General features: G+C 36.3%; 1 long non-coding RNA gene across 1 annotated transcript; it reads left to right on the top strand.

The window, feature by feature from the left end:
* Window positions 1-672: 672 nt before the first annotated feature.
* On the top strand, window positions 673-3,944 carry LOC128280801 (uncharacterized). Its single transcript, XR_008270969.1, has 3 exons — window positions 673-881; window positions 1,108-1,184; window positions 3,660-3,944. It is a non-coding gene; the product is annotated as an uncharacterized LOC128280801 (long non-coding RNA).
* Window positions 3,945-4,735: the final 791 nt, after the last annotated feature.

Consider the following 4,735-nt stretch of genomic DNA (forward strand, 5'->3'; position numbering starts at 1 on the left):
CCGAGTATCGGTTCCGATATTCCATGGAAGACGAAAAATGTGAGATCGAGGGAAAAAGCCCATTTGAACCTTAGGAATAGATTAGGATACAAGTGACATGTCACTAGGATGGTTGAGCATCCGAACTCGTTGAGTTGAGTCCGAGTTCACTTATGGATGCGAATGTCTGAACTCGTTGAGTTGAGTCCGAGTTCGAGAGATGTAACTAGGCATCCGAGCTCGTTGAGTTGAGTCCGAGTTCACTTATGCATGTGAACGCCCGAGCTCATTGAGTTGTGTGACACCCCTAATTTGACCCTAGTTGAAAAGTGGTTTCGGGACCACAAAATCGAGTCATAAAAATAATTAGCCGTCATATTTTATGACTATTATATGTGAATACGAATGTGTGAAAGTTTGAAGCTTTGATTTAGTAAATTGCATGTGAATTTAGTCAATAGGACTTATGTGCGACACTTTTGAAATGTGATAGGTCAAAATATAAGGATCTATTAGTGCATGAAATAAAAGGGGGACTTGCATGTCAATTTCCCCCTAATTTGGTAGTGGTGACCATGAGCATGAGAGGGACAAAATGTTATGGGGTGAAACATGTTGGAAACATGTTGTGTTAGTGTGTTAGGGGAGAAAGAATAAAATAAAGGGGTTAGTAATAAAGAAATGAAAAGGGAGGGGTGATGAGAAAAAAAAAAAAAGGTTGTCTCATCCATGTTCCCCCCCATTGCCGTGACTTGAGAAGCAAAAGAAAAGAAGAAATCGGTTCTTCTTAGCTGAAATGAAAAGAAGAAGAAAGGAATGAAGCTAGAAAGGAGAGGGCAGCTGCATGTAGTGGAAAACCATGGAATTTGTTTGCTTAGAAGTTAAAATTTTCAAGTAGAAGGGTAACTCTTCTAAACTCTCCCTTGCCCATAGCTTTTAGTTGACAAATTCTGGTTGCATTGTTGATTTGAGCTTGACGAATATGTGGGAGAAGAGAAGATTCTCTTTTCTAGTTGCAAATGTTGCATGTCTAGTAGATGAAGAGTTTCTCACTTGTGTTAAAAGAATCTAGTGAATGCTTGTGTTGTTATAATCTATTTTTGTAACTTTGGGGTTGATTGTATTTAGCTAACAAGGTAGGAGAAGGTGGTAGTAGACAAGGGAAAGAGCAAATTGAATAGGTGGAATCGGAGTTGGGAGCCTTGGTGAGTTTTCCTTGAACTTTTATTTTCTTGTGTTTGATAATTGTTGAAACCGTTAAATTGCTGTCCGAATTTTACCTTGTTGGTATCGTTAATTGCTGCCCTGTTCATGCTGTCTAAATGTTGTACTATTAATGCTGTCCGAATCAGCCTCCGAATGTGATATATTACAGCAATTAAGCCAAGTGTTGCGGGTCCTCTTAGGCTGCCCACAACGCAACCTTTCAATACTAATGTTACCATGAATTAACCTTCAATTGATGGTGTGGTGTATGATCTCATAACTCGGTTTGGTATTGAGATAAAGATTAAATGATATGTGATTGTTAAGTGAATAATATTAGTTAAGTACTTAAGCAAATCTATTGTTTTACTTAAGCTTAAGAGCAAAGAGGATCAAAGTCGGATAGGGAAAAGAGAGTAAGCGAATAGCGCGGACATCTAATCGTCGACCACTCCCGAGGTAAGTTTTAAGTATTAAACGTTGAGTAAATTCAATCATATTAGGACATAATGAGTTGATTTAATAAGATATGATGTGGCCATGATATGTCTTAAACTCAAATGGTAAGTTCATAAGTGTTTGGACTTGGAAATTTAAGAGCAAAATGTAATAGTTTGCTTGGGACAGCAGCAGTAACGTGATTTTAGAAAATCACTATAAATTGTTTGTGTGGAATTATAGGCTGAATAAAATATGTAATCAAAGCTTAGTTGGTCTAGTTTCCTATAAAAGAGACCGTGGAAGCAAAGAAATTTCCTATAAAGAGATATTTAAAGTTGTGTGGGACAGGGTCAGAATGACACCGAAATCCCTGTTCTGTTTTGAGAAAATCACTATAATTTGTACAAAAATGGTTACAAGATAAAATTTATATGCTTAGACTCCTTAATGAGTCTAGTTTCAAATGAAATCAAATAGAACATACTTTGAATTCTGTACAATGAGAATTTTGATTCGTAGTGAAGACTGGTCAGGTTAGTCAAACAGTGAAACAGGGAAACTTTAAGAAAAATCTGGTATTGATTGGCCAAACCAAAATTCTGAAAAATTTATAGATGGAAGATATACGAGTCTATATTCAGGGAAAATTAACGGCACTTCATTTGGAGTTTCGTAGCTCCATTTATGAATAATTTAATGACTATTGCTCAGGAAAAACAGCTTGTGCTGAGTTTGGGATTTTGTTGTAAACCTTAATAAAACCATTTGAGTTGCTTATAAGCCATTGCTAAAATTGATATACAAGTTAAATATATATATGTGTGGTAAAGCCAAATGGCTAGTGTGAAATATGTATGTGATATATGTGTGGTAAAGCCAAATGGCTAGTGTGAAATATGTATGTGATATATGTGTGGTAAAGCCAAATGGCTAGTGTGAAATATGTATGTGATATATGTGTGGTAAAGCCAAATGGCTAGTGTGAAATATGTATGTGATATATGTGTGGTAAAGCCAAATGGCTAGTGTGAAATATGTATGAGATATATGTGTGGTAAAGCCAAATGGCTAGTATGAAACATGTATGAGATGTATATATGTGATAAGGCGAATGGCCGATGTGATGAATGTCAAAGTGTATATAAGTGATAAGGCGAATGGCCAATGCGATGAATATGAAAGTGTATAAATGTGATAAGTCCCGAGGGGCATTTGTGTCAAGACTATATCCGGGTTAAAACCCTTGGGCATTATGCGAGAATATTATCCCGATTAATGTCCGTGAGGCTTCGTGCTCGTACTAGATCCGAGCTTTAAAGACCCGATTGCTAAAGGCTAGGATTCAAGTAAGACTTTGATATTGAGTATCTGCATTAAGTTACCATCAAATAAGTATTATGTATTTAAGATGTTCAGTGCGTATTACTTACCCATCGGTGGGGTGATTTCGAGGTGAATTATCGAGATCGAGAGGTAGGTAAATGTGACTAATATTATAACTCCAAATATGAGAATGATCTAATTGGTAATGGTATGTTGTATAGTAAAGTATGCGATGAAATATTCTTATGTATTAGTGCATATTCGCCCAAAAGCCTATGATTTGAGTATGGGTTGGGTTGAGCTAGATGTGCCGATTACAAGGTAAGGATTATGATTTGTAAGCTTACGTATATGTGATAAGGAATATGTTTGGTTCTTTATGTGCCTATGGTAATTTAGTACTTGTCATGTTGAAATACTTAAAAGCATGGATGTGATTATGAACAAGTGGAAAGGATTATTGAAGTTGAAAATCGATGAAGAATGTGCTTGGGAAATATTTGACCATCTAGGTCATTATTATTGAAAGTATTTATGTGGCAGCCAAGTGTTGCGTTTAATGATATTATAGATCGAGATGAAGCCTGGATTAACTTCATCGAACAGTTGATATGAACGACCAATGATAGTGATTGAGAACACTTTGTTTTGCTTAAAACTTACTAAGCATTAAATGCTTACTCCGTTTTCTCTGTTTCTCTGTTTTATAGATTTTGCTAGTTAGCTATCGGATTCGGGATCATTGAAGTCGAAGTCATCCACACTATCAAAGCCCCCATTTTGGTACAATTTTGGTTGAAATTTGAAATGGCATGTATAGGACTACCCTTTTGTTGTAGGTTATGTACCTTTCGGTTTTGTGTAAATTCGGATAGCCATGCGAAAATGGCTTATATACGTTTCTAGCATAGTACTATAATCGTTTGTATGTTGATCATTATGAGGTATGGAATTGTTTTGAAACGATTAGCCATTGGAATGGTTAATCATGATCACACCTTGTGCTATGTATGCAAAAGGGGCCAATTGAATCATGGAAACCATGAAATAGGTCAAGCCTACCTTAAAGGCAGATGCTGACAGCAGCAGTGATGTAGATGTGAAAAATCACTAAAAATAGTAGGAATGGTATTAAATAGTGAATAAATTATGTAAATGAACCTTGATGAATCTAATTTCATATAGAAGAAACGAAACGGTCATATGAGTTATATATTAAGAGATATTAAAGTTCTCGTGAAACAGGGCCAGAACGGTTTCTGGATCCCCTGTTCCGACTTTGGAAATTCATTTTAAATTAACCAGAGATAATTAGGAGTCATTCCATATATGTATAGATTCCTCTCTGAGTTTAGTTTCTATAGAAACAAACGGCATCAGTATTGAAGCCCTGTACAGGGAGATATCCAACTCGTAATGCACGAAGGTCAGTGCAGTCAGTCCCTGCAACAGGGGAGACTTTAACTAATAAACTGTACTAATTGGCCCGACCAAAAATTCTAGAAAAAAATATGTTGATGGACTTATGAGTCTAGTTTCAGGGAAAAATTACAAAACTGATTTTCGAGCTTTAAAACTCAAGATATGATTTTTAAAGCGACAGTGATGCAGTAACCAGCTAGTCTGGAAAATTTTTTTTATGGACTGTGAAAACAATTAAGCTAAGTCTGTGTGTACCTTGTGTTCGACTCCGGTAACGGACTCGGGTACGGGGTGTTACAATTTTATTGGTATCAGAGCTACGGTTTAGTCGATTCTAGGACTACCGTAATACGTTTGGGTCTAG

The sequence above is a fragment of the Gossypium arboreum genome, chromosome 1 (genome assembly GCF_025698485.1).
Source record: "Gossypium arboreum isolate Shixiya-1 chromosome 1, ASM2569848v2, whole genome shotgun sequence".
In the NCBI taxonomy this organism is placed as follows: domain Eukaryota; kingdom Viridiplantae; phylum Streptophyta; class Magnoliopsida; order Malvales; family Malvaceae; genus Gossypium; species Gossypium arboreum.